This window comes from Telopea speciosissima, chromosome 9 (genome assembly GCF_018873765.1).
Source record: "Telopea speciosissima isolate NSW1024214 ecotype Mountain lineage chromosome 9, Tspe_v1, whole genome shotgun sequence".
Classification (NCBI taxonomy): domain Eukaryota; kingdom Viridiplantae; phylum Streptophyta; class Magnoliopsida; order Proteales; family Proteaceae; genus Telopea; species Telopea speciosissima.
The window spans coordinates 14943766-14955820 of record NC_057924.1 but is presented as its reverse complement, the minus strand read 5'-3'; the positions used below and the strand labels follow the sequence as shown (position 1 = coordinate 14955820).

The 12055-nt window shown below is 40.7% G+C and overlaps 1 protein-coding gene across 1 annotated transcript in view; it reads left to right on the top strand.

Moving 5' to 3' along the window:
• The first annotated feature begins 8804 nt into the window (after positions 1 to 8804).
• LOC122640942 (dihydroorotase, mitochondrial) overlaps positions 8805 to 12055 on the top strand; it is a 49024-nt gene continuing 45773 nt past the window's right edge. The window contains exon 1 of the mRNA XM_043834239.1: positions 8805 to 8823. The gene's annotated coding sequence lies outside the window, so the exon portion shown is untranslated. The remainder of the gene's footprint in view (positions 8824 to 12055) is intronic.

The window sequence follows — 12055 nt, the reverse complement described above, 5'->3', positions numbered from 1 at the left end:
AATTGATGCTAAGCTCGATAGGTATCTAGCCAATGCAGAATGGTTCAATTTGTTTCCAAATGTAACCGTCACTTATGAACTCATGGCAACATCTGACCATAAGGCAATCATACTTCAGACTGATTGTCAAAGGCCGAGAACTTTTCATCCTTTCAGATTCGAGGCATTCTGGATCTCGAAGCGGGGTTTTATTGATGTTGTTTCTAATTCTTGGAGCTCCTCTCAGCCCAAAGGCTCTCCCACCTACACTATGTGCTCCAAGCTAAATTCCTTCCAACAAACCCTCAAAGATTGGAATAAATTTCATATTGGGAATTTTTTTTCAAAGCTGGATGATTCTAAGGCTGATCTCAACTCCCTTTATCAGGTTCCTCATCAACTTAGAAATGATCATTGGTACATTCAAGAGAAGTTGCAGATTGCCTTGGTTAAAAAGCTTGCGCACCAACAAGAGGTCTTGTGGCAACAAAAATCAAGGGCAAACTAGTATAAATTTGGTGATCATAACTCCAGATTCTTCCACCCTACCACTTTGAAAAGGAGGGCAAGGAACAAGACCAAGTTTATTAACACCAACGGGCTCACCTTAACAGAGGAAGTTGACATTATAAGAGCTATTTCGGAGTTTTACAAAGATCTCTATACTACTCAAAACCCACAACTGGAGGACAGCTATTTCAATCATATAAAGGGCAGAGTTACTGAGATTGATAATTTCAATCTTAATAGTCTTGTCACTGATGAAGAAATCTTCTCGACGGTTATGTCTATGCCTTCCAACAAGTCTCCAGGTCCAGATGGGTACTCAGGGATGTTCTTCCACAAATCTTGGGCCATCATTGGTAGGGATGTCACAGCTTGTGTTAAAAAAAATTTCCTAACTAGAGCTTTCAGTCTACAGATGAATCAAACCTACATTTCTCTCATTCCTAAAGTGGACCACCCCTCATCGATCTCTGAGTATAGGCCAATAAGTCTGTGCAACTTTGTATACAAAATCATTTCTCGTATCTTGGTGAGAAGACTTCGGCCAATTCTGGATAGAATTATATCTTTCAATCAGAACGGGTTTATTAAAGGAAGACATTTTCAGGACAACGTCCTTATTTGCCATGAACTTCTCCATAAGATCAAGAAAAAGAAGAAAGAGCAAGAAAGATTATTTCTCTACCAAGAATGACATGAACAAAGCATATGATCGAGTTGAGTAGTCTTTCTTGCGGGAAGCTCTCTTAAGCTATGGCTTTGACCACTCTTGGGTGCAGCGTGTTATGTTCTGTGTTGAAAAAACACAATTGAGTGTGTTACTTAATGGCTCACTCCTTCCTTTTTTCAAGCCATCTAGAGGCCTTAGACAAGGAGAACCCCTTTCCTCCTATATTTTCGTGCTTTGTGCCGAGGTTCTCTCTACTCATTTGGGTCTAGCGAAGAAGAATAATCATATCAGGGGTCTTCAACTCTGCAGGTGTGGAGAATGCATCACCCATATGGCTTTCGCATATGATTTGATTCTTTTTGGTGAAGCTACAATGTCCGAAGCTCGTGCTCTTTAGGATGTCCTGCGAACCTATTGCAATTACTCGGGTTAGGCCATTAACATCAACAAGACTAGAGCCCAATTCAGCCCCAATGTCTCTTCATCAGTCAAGAGGCAATTGAAAGATTTCTTCCAGATTACCCCCACCTCTTCTCTTGATATCTATCTTGGCATTCCATTTACCAGTGGGAAGATCTCTAGAAGTCATTGTTCTAGTCTGATCAACAAAGTTTCTAACAAGCTTCAACTTTGGAAATCACAATTCCTTTATCCGCCTAGTAGAGAATCTACTCTCTCTGCGATGCCTTTATACACAATGTCATGTTTCAAAATTCCATCAGCAGTTCACAAACCACTTGATTCTATTAGCAGGGACTTTTTCTGGTCTAATGAAAATTCCAAAATGGTTCCAACTGTATCTTGGAATTCAATTTGTCTTCCCAAGAGATTTGGAGGTCTTAACATCAAACTCTCTGTTCATATTAATCAAGCTCTTCTGGCCAAGAAAGGATGGGAACTCCTCAATCCATCTCTATCTCTTTGGGGTCAACTAATGAAAGAAAAGTACTTCTCTTCATCTTCATTTCTCAATGCGTACTGCCCCTCCACAGCTTCTTGGGGTTGGAAGTCAATATGCTCTTTTAGGGAACTTCTAAAAAAAGGGATTTTCTTTAGAATCGGGAATGGTCTTAATGTTAATCCATGGCTGGATTTTTGGATCCCAAATTCTCCTCTCTCGACAGCTCCATTTCCTTTGCCGAGAAATGCACCAACATCAGTTGCTCATTTCATCGATCCATCCAACAGTTCATGGATTAGAGACATGGTATTCCATTGGTGGCCCCCTAATATTGCATTCAAGATCTTATCTGTCCCTATCCCCATTTTTCCATCCCAGGACAAGGCCATATGGGCGGCTACATCTAATGGTTGTTTTATAGTGGCATCGGCTTATAGTATTGCAATCAAGGGCTTTGACCATCATTCTTCATCTGATTGGCTGAAGATTTGGCACCTTTCTACGGCTCCTAAAGTCCAACATCTTATATGGAAGATTCTCCAGCAAAAACTCCCCTTATTAGATATTCTTATTAATAGGGGAATGAATCTAATTCCTATTTGTTTCTTGTGCCAGATTCAGAATCAATCAGCCAATCATCTTTTCTTAGACTGCCCTATCATTCAACATTTATGGCGGCAAACAGGGCTCTATCATCAATTCACCGATCAAAGCTTTATCGCCATTATTCTCTTCTTCATCAAGAACTTGAATCATAATGTCAGGGATAACATCATTATGCTTGCGTATTTCTGCAACATCATTGGGCACATCTGGACGGGCTATTGGGACCTTATCTTCAGGAATCAATTCTTCAGGCCTAAAATCATCATTAGGAGAGCCATAAATGGAGTCAGAGACCATATCCCACTTCTACAGAACAAGGTTCATCGGACTCAGAGACTTGTCAAGTGGATGCCCCCTCCCACTCTCTATGTTAAGTTCAACGTAGATGGCGCAAGCAAAGGTAATCCGGGCAGAGCCGGTATTGGTGGTGTTTGTCGCGGTTCGGAAGCCTCTTTTATTTTTTTTTTGCGACTGGTATTGGCTGGAATTTTGCCCTTGTTGCTGAAGCTCTTGCTATTTGCAAAGCTATCTTGATGGCCATTTCCTTGAATATCCAGAATTTGATTATAGAGAGCGACAATCTTCTGGTGATCAACATCCTCAATAATGTATCTCAAGCTATGCCTTGGAAAGTCGCTCCAATTCTTGCAGACTGCTCACAGCTCGCGACGCATTTTGAGGATATTCACTTCAAGCACATCCTTCGAGAGGCCAACTCAGTGGCGGATTGCCTGGCTTCTTTTGGGGCCTCTGTGCAAGATGACTTTGTTTGGTTTCAAACCCACCCCAGTGTTTAAATCTGCTTTTGTATTATGACTCTGTTGGAACTTTGTTCCAGCGTTAATAAATTTTATTTACCAAAAAAAAAAAAAAAAAAAACCCAATGTTTCAGATCGATCAGTGAACTTGCTGAAATACGACGCCAAATCAACTTTTAGTCGACAAATCTATCAAATGTGGGAACACATTTTTTTTTCTCGCTCCATTCTCTGCCTTCACATCTTTTATCTACTCAAACGCTTTCCCTATCAGTTCATGGTGGTAGTGGCACACTCACTAGTTGCCATTGCCATCTAACTTGCACTTTTACCTTAGAGCAAATTACTCAAACCTTCCCTGACCTTTCTTACAATTTATAGAACCTCCGCTGTGTTTCTGACAATTACTTAGACCTCCGTTACTTTTCAAACTTGTTTTCACTTAACGGAGTAAAACGGTTCGGTTCAAACCGTTTAGTTAAACGATCTCAATTTTGAAACCATAATCAAATCATTTATTAAATGGTTTCATGGTTTTGGTTTTAAACGATTCAGTTCAATAAACGATTTTTGTTGATTTTGGTATATTTATGTACATTTAAGAGTGTTAAACGATTCGGTTCAGTTCAAACCGTTTAACTAAACGGCCTCAATTTTAAAACCATAATTGAACTATTTATTAATCGGTTTAAACGGTTCGATTCGATGTCAATAAACGGTTTTGCGTTTGATTTTGACACCCTTAGTTTCACTTGGCCCAAGTTTATTAACGGTGTTAGTAAAATATCAGCTGTGACCAAAATGCCCTTACACCTTTCCCTTTCTTCTTCTTCCTCCTGCCACTGCCACTGCCACCGCCAGTACTGCGCCACAACCACCGCCCAACCATGTTCTCCCTATCATTGACAGTGGCGGCGTCCTGGGTATCGATTACAATGGATCGCGTTCGACCGACTCAGACCTCTTCAAGGATTGTTTGCTTCCTCTCATGTTGAAGCTCCGCGGATATTGCATCGTCACCGCCTCCGCTATTGTCAAACTTCCACAGGTTTCCTTCCTGACCTACATAACAAGCCCCTCTGGTTTAATTTCATACTCTCGTAGATTTTGTTAGTTGGTCAATCTTGTTGCGTGTAGCTGTACACTTTTATCATCTTCCTCTGGTTTTACAATGAATTTCTATTTTATTGTTGATGAGACATCTCTTCAATTTCTACCCTCAGTCGGCACTTATAAAATGTGGAAAGAGAAAACGAAGGACATGGGATCATATGCAAGAACTTCAGATGGACTCGTTGATTCGTTTAGCCCAATCGTTTAGTGAATTATTTTTTCTCTTAAAGAAGTGTTTCGTATAAATATACATATGCAATTACCACAGCAATATTGAGTTAATTTCAGTTTAAAAAACCTCCATCGTATGCTCTGTTTTAAAACCCTTTACAGCCAATAGTGCTCATCTCATAAAACCCTAACCTGAGTCTTGTTGACCCTGCAACTTTGTGATAATCTAGCCCCTCTATGGCTCTATAGGCCTAAACTCGACTGTGGTTTGGTGGTGGCCATCTGGCCGCTGCTAACATCGAAGTATCAGCCAACATAGCACTCGCCCCTGACCTTGAATCTGTTCCTAACTGTGAAACTACCTGCGACCTTGAACCGTCTGTCGTGGTTCCTGTCGTTATTGGAGTTGAATCTCTTGTTTTCTTCAGACTGTAAAAAAAGAAAATTACAGAGAATTTTTATTAAACAAAAAGATTTTAAGTTTGGTGGTAGAGTGGAATTGGGGATTGGAGGTTGCAGGTGGTGGTTGGAGGTTGCAGCGGTGGAGCAGAAAGAAACGAAGAAGAAGAAATGGTGGGTCCCACCTCTTTATATTAAAAATTAAAAAACACATTAAGGGCAATAGGGTAACTTCCTAAAGGCAAAATAGGTATATTTGTCAGGTTTGCTTCGTTTTTTAAATTTAGCCGTTAAAATACTAACAAACTGGGATTAAGTAAAGTCAAGTTTGATAGTAGGGGAGGTCTGAGGGGTTGTCAGAAACACAGGAGAGGTTCCCTGAATTGTCAGAAATGTCAGGGGAGGTCTGAGTAATTTGCTCTTTACCTTACTAGTAACTAAAGGCTATTTTTTTTTTTTATGGGAAAAGAAAAGATATATTAACAAAAAGAAACTAGAGTTTGTACAATAGTGTCCGTAAGTCTTAGAGGTTTCATATGAATAGATACATAAGTCGTCAAGAAATTAAGAAGGTTCAAAACATGGTCATTCGAGGTGGGTGTGATGGAAACGCCAGCAGAATCCTTCTGAGCCTGAAGGAGCATGGTGAGCAATCTCCAAGGCCTAACCTCAGCTGTCGGATTCTTTATCATATCAACAAGATGTTTGTCCCTGCACCAAATTCTTGAACAAAACACCTTCTTGGAAACAGTATGCTTGACCCTGGATTAAGGCAAAAAGTTCTGTTTCCTAAAAATTATTAGTTCCCAGAAAACCAGCAGACAAGAATTTAATATGACCATGCATCAAAAGGAAATACACCCATCCTGATCTGTCTATACTGGATCTTCTTGTTCCTGCGCACACGAGAATTGGGTAATTAAAAACAGGCAAACGTTGAAGACAAGATAAAGGAGAAAGGACTAGTTGAGAAGAACTAGCAGGTTCACTATCAATAGGGTTGTAAGGGGAGATGTTGTGGTCTTGTAACCACTTCCAGATATTGTTCATGATCCACATTGGATTAGGTTTAATATTATTATGTATTACCTTGTTCCTATGATGCCAAATGAAATAGCATGTAATGATAAACACTGAAAAAAACCATTTTGAAATGTCTTTATCACGGCATTTGTCCGAAAAGAAGGAATCACGGAGCTGGATCAGAGATGGGTAAGAAAGATATTCCGTTCTCAATCCTAACGGGCCTGCTACCCAGATATGCTTAATCCAATCACATGAAATGAAAAGATGCCATATGGATTCAATGTTATATCCACAAAAAACACCACTGGGATCGATCGTAGTCCATTTTGAGATAGTTGCTTTAATAGGGATCCCTGCATATAAGACACGCTAAAATAACATTTTAAATTTGAAATGGATTGGAAGTTTCCAAAAGAAATGCCACCAAGAAGTGTGATTAGATTGTAAAGAAGGATTTAAAAGAGAATGAATAAATTTAGCAGCTAAATGAATAGAGAATTTACCTGACTTGGATATGAAACAAGTCCATCTGTCATCGTTATTGTTTACAGGTAAGAAAGCACAATAGGAAGCAAAACAGGTAGGAAGATCAATTAACACGGATTGGATAAGGAAACCATTTTGTGAAAAAACATCACAAACTAACTCATCCCTTGCAAAATTTGGATTCGCATGAGTCAAATTGAAACCAGGAATAGATTTAATCCAAGGGTCATTCCAAAAAAAGGTGTTACACCTGTTACCCACTTGTCGGAAAACCATTCTCTTAAGAGAGGGAAGCATTTGGGCTATACTATTCCACGACCAAGATCCTCTCTTTTTCATCACACCAGGATTAAAAATAGAGGATTTAGGAAAATATTTTGATTTCAGAATTTTAGCCCAAATGTCATCAGGTTGAGTCAAAAGTCTCCATCGTAATTTCAGGATTAGAGCTTTATTATGAACCTCAGCATTCCTTATTCCTAACCCCCCCCCCCCCCCAAGGATGTAGGTTTGCAAATTTTATCCCATGAAATAAGGTGGCTCTTCCTAGGATTATCAGCATTCCCATTCCAGAAGTTAAGGCAGAAAGGGTCAATATTTCTGCATATCTTGATAGGAAATATAAATGAGGATAAAGATAAGCAGGAATAGAGCATAAGACAGATTGAATAAGGATCTTTTGGCCTGCAAAAGAAAGGTGGTTAGCTTTCCAGGTAGATAATTTAGATTTTAATCTATTGACAATACCAGCTAACTCTGAAACTTTAGATCGATGTGGAATGAGATTAGTACCAAGGTAAAAATTATTGGGATGATTATTGGATATACCAAGCAAAGAGCAAAACTTGGTTCTATCCACCGTTGGGACATTTTTGCTAAAGAACATGCCACTCTGTCCAAAATTTATCTCTTGTCCTGATAGATCTGAAAACAAATCCAAAACAGCTTTAATTGAATGTATGTCATTCTCAGTGGCTCTACAGAAGATAAAAGTATCATCCGCAAAAAGAAGATGTGAGATCTCAGGGGCTGATCTTGCGATCTTGATACCTCTAAACATACCCAAATCTCTGTAAACATTTAGCAATCTGGAAAGAACTTCCATAATCAATAGAAAAAGGTATGGATTAAGGAGACACCCTTGCCTTATACCTCGGGTACTATTTAACTAAAGGCTATTTTGGTACGATCGCTATTTCAATTTCATGGGGTAATTTCGATTTCGGAAATTATTTGGTTTGAATTTTGTACCTTATTTTTTGTTTATGGTAAAGATTTTGCACCTTATTTCAGTGAAATAGAAATCAAATGAAAAATATATTTTTGTTTTTGGTGTTCTTTAATAAGCACGTGTTGCAATGTCCTAATTTTAGGGTCAGGAGCGTAAAATCACAAACGGTTTGGTTATAACAAAAGAATAAAAAAAGGGAAAACAGAGAACCATTTTCCCCGCTGCGATCCTCTTTTGTCGAAGTGGGAAGTGAGCGATAGCTGCCGCTGCTGAAGCAGACCGCCGACAGTTATGATAATTATCAAACTTTACCAATTTCGATTCATTCCCTTCTCTGAGAACTGCTCCGTTAGAACCTTTAACGATGTAGAAACCTTCCTGCCTCACACATGAGTAAGCCATTCAAAGCTTCTATAGGCTTGATCTGTGACTGAGAATCTTTTTCCTGTTCTCTAGTTTGAAGGCCATCAAGGGTCGCTTGATCAGACAAAGAAGATATTTGGAGCGAACTGAGAGAACAGACTTCTACTTTTGAAACTGTTTTCAGGTTTGGATTTTCACAACTCTCATCAGACTGATATGAAGTCTTTTTGATATAGTTTGAGCTGTCAGAGCTTAGCCTTCTGTGTTATATCTTCCTTTTCTTTTGGTCCAATAAAACTCTCGCTTTTTCTTTTAACATTAAAGAAAATGGAATGTGACAGAAAATTGAACAAGAGAGGAAGGAGATGGGTGAAGGGTGTATCTCTTAGCCCACCTCATTGTATCTATTCTAAAAAATTGATTTACCAAAAAATCTATTTGTTGACTATTTCGTGAAATCAATCCGAAATTGAAATCAAAATCTTACCAAATCAGCACAGTAGCGACCTAGGATTTAGGTAGGGCATCTAGTGTTGCTGCCATCCTGGCATTTGAAGCTGGTTTCTTGACAATTGACATTGAAACTTGATAGAAGCACAAACATATTTGTGAGGTATTTCCTTCAGTACTTTTATCATTGCCTAGTTCATTTCTCCTGTTCTCTAGGAATAACTTACATAGATTCAATATGTCCATGGAGTTTCATTTTTTTTTTCTCTTTTAACTTATCGTGATTTGCATCGTTCTTTCCCGCTTTGTCGTTGGTGGCTTTAACGTTTAAAACAAGGTTGTTGCAATCATGGAATGCTGAGTCCAGAATAGTTTACTGGTTTATTTTTATATTGTTAAGTTATTTTTGTTGCGCTGATGTTGTTCAAAGTGTTACAATTATAGAGTGTTTTAGTATTTAACTTGGTCAATTTACATACTTTGCTGTTTGACGTGCATACGAACTGTTTGAAGAAAATGGCAAACTTAATCACTCTTAATGAGGATGCTAACTTAATGAAAAACAAGGTAGGGAAAACTAACAGAGAGACTTAACTCCCCATCTGAGACAATGAGGATGCTTTGACCTCCGGCATGCCCCCCTCTTCTCCGGCCACCCCTCCCCCTGCCTCCACCGTCCCACCTCCCTCCCCCTGCCATCTTCCCTCCTGCCCTCCTGCTTCTCACCCCCCTGCTCCTCACCCTGACCCATCCACCCCTGCTGTCGAACCTCTCGCCACTGCTGCTACCCCCTGGACTTCCTTCTTCTCCGGCAGCTCTTCCTCAAAACCTGCTGGACATTCTCTCTACTTTGTCCCCCCCCACCTCTTGTGACGATTCCAAGGTTGGATTCTGCCCCAAAGGTTTACTCGATGAAGAAATCCTGAAATGGCAATGCTGTCTCGTGGGACATTTCCTTGGTAGCCGCCCTCCTTACCATGTTGTCAAGGCCTCCCTTCTCAAACAATGGAAAGCTGTAGGTTCTGTATTCACCTACGTGCTATCAATGGGATATTCATCTTCAGGTTCTCTGATGAAGCAGATAAAGCTCGAGCGCTGGAAGGTGGTCCATGGCAGATTGGCAAAAAACAGATTTACCTCCGGCAATGGGACCATCACTCCTCGCTTCACAGGATTGAACTCAAATCCATCCCCGTTTGGATCACCCTTTGATGCAGATTCATCATCAAATAAGGCTTGTTTCATTGGGAATAAGTGTAGGGTTGGGATATATATATGTTGGGCCTTTGTTCCCAAGGGTTTTCTATGTATTAGGCCACTTTAGTGGGCCTGAAATAGGGGTATATAGGTTGCATACGGGATTAGCCCAATACTTAGTTATTTTGTGTTTTTAATTGAACCGGTTTAAATTGGTTGCATCCAATTGGTTCAATTGGTCTAATTTAAGTGAAGTGATCCTATTGGCTAAGAGGTTCTTATATCCTATTGGCTACTAGGGAATCTTCTTTATTTTAAGTAGTTTAAGTTGTTTTAAGTCATTAGGACTCTATTTTGAGTCTATTTGAGTTTCCTAGTTAGTTTAAGTTGCCTAATAGGTTAGGGATAAGGTTAGGCCATTCCTTTTTAGTGTCTAAGTCTATTTTTGAGTCTTCTATATAAGTTTGTAAGGGAGGCCAGCATTGAAAACGAATTTGACTAATGAAAAGCTTTTGTTTGCTGCCATAGCTGCTGCTTTGCTCTGTTGAGTGAACCTTGTGAGTAATATCAAGGCTACCTTGTGGGTAATATCAAGGTGAAGGGATTGGTGGACTCCGATCGACTCCTTGCATCTTGTAGATCGGGAGGTCCTTCTTCTAGTTCTTCAAAGCTGCTACCATTGAAGATTTAATCTTTCAAGTAAGTAGTTTATTAATTCAGCATTTAACCTTCTTCTAATCCTCTAACCTAAGCTCCATCTACTTCTATTATCATCCCTTCCATTAATCCATAGATCCATTAGAACCCTAAAACCCTAAATCCAATTCTGCCCTAAATTGCAGAATTTTGTAACTCATCCAAACCCTAACTTCTTTATACCAAAATAACCCCCTAGACCTGCCCATTAATACCCTATAAACCTCTTTCCTAAAATCTGCCCCTAAACCCTAGATCTTACAAACAGTCCATTTTCATAAGGCATCCTACCCAAAACCCTAGAATTCCAACCTCAACCAAATTTGATCCAACTTATACCATTAGACTCATAAAATTCTGCACTTCATTACCAAATAAAACCCTAAGTCGAAACCCTAACCATAACCCTAATTCTGCCCTAATTAGCCTAAGCTGTCCCAATCGGCCAGCCTTGTTAAGAGATCCTATTACCCTGGTTCCTAGTGGGATTACTCCTACCTAGGACTACATTACCCTTCCAGGCCTCCCACTTCATTATTGGTGCCCCTCTGGCCTTAGCATCATTGGATCGACCTTCGGCACCCCTCTCTTCTCCGATGAGCGCACCAAGAAAATGGATAGACTTTCCTTTGCTCGCATCTACGTGGAACTGAGTGCTGAGGATTCCCCCCCTGACTTTGTCACCATTCTGGAAGAAGCCTCCTCCCAACGCGTCCTCTACAAAGGCCTGCCTCACCACTGCTCTCTCTGTAAGGTTTTCGGCCATACCTCAAAAAATTGTGAGCCAAGACCCCTCCCGTCCAAGGCTATCCCTTCTTCCAAATCTGCTCCTGGAAACCTGGCTGTGGCTGTGACCTTCGAAGGTGATCATCGAACTGCTTCAACTTCTTATGAGACTCCTGCTTTGTCTACGGAGGTCGTGGCTGCCGTCTCTACTGATCCTGAGATCTCTCATCCTCCGGTGCTTCTGACGCCTTCTCCTGCTGCCACAGCTACTGAAGCTATTCTGAAGGACCCCATCCCTGCAATCGCCGACCAACCACCTTCAAAGTCTCCCTTGGTGATGGCGTGTGGCCGGAAAAAACTTAGAAATCGTCGCCGGAGAAGTCCCCGTGAATCCGATGAGGCTGCTCCCCTTGGTGTGAGCCCCGATGCTCACCTACCCTGCTGCTCTCCTGACGCTGGCCACAACAGGTTCGCCGTCCTCTCGGGTCTCGATCCTGAGTTCTCTTGTGTTGTCGATTTCTCGCCTGCTCTCCAGGAGCCCTCTACGAGCATCAACGCCGGCCTGCACACCCTGCTCTCCCCCCAGAAGATAGCCCCTATAAATCGCCTTTCTCCTTTGTTTCGTCCTTCTTCCCCCTTTGATAATGAAGACGAGACAACCCCTGCTGACACCTTTCAAATCCCCCCCTTTTCCAGCTCTCAAATATCCCAAAAAACCCAAAACAACTTTCCACGCGGCCACCACCAAACTCACCTTGTCCTATCCCACGTAAACC